This window comes from Lampetra fluviatilis, chromosome 9 (genome assembly GCF_964198595.1).
Source record: "Lampetra fluviatilis chromosome 9, kcLamFluv1.1, whole genome shotgun sequence".
NCBI lineage: Eukaryota > Metazoa > Chordata > Hyperoartia > Petromyzontiformes > Petromyzontidae > Lampetra > Lampetra fluviatilis.
The window spans coordinates 15,302,133-15,302,348 of NC_136283.1; positions in this window are offsets into that span (position 1 = coordinate 15,302,133).

Consider the following 216-nt stretch of genomic DNA (forward strand, 5'->3'; position numbering starts at 1 on the left):
GTGAGTACCACGCCATCTCATGCATAAACATGAGCCATCCCTTTAATCTTCTCGCCGCCCGCAATCCTGTCTGTGTATTCGGGTCAGCGAGACGGGGGCATTCATTGTCCACGGGTTGTGAACGCTGGTTCCGTTACAGAGGATGCGAAAAAAAATTTCCAGCGGGAGGCGATGAGCAGGAGGTCGCCATTGTATCGTTGCAGACCCGAATATGTA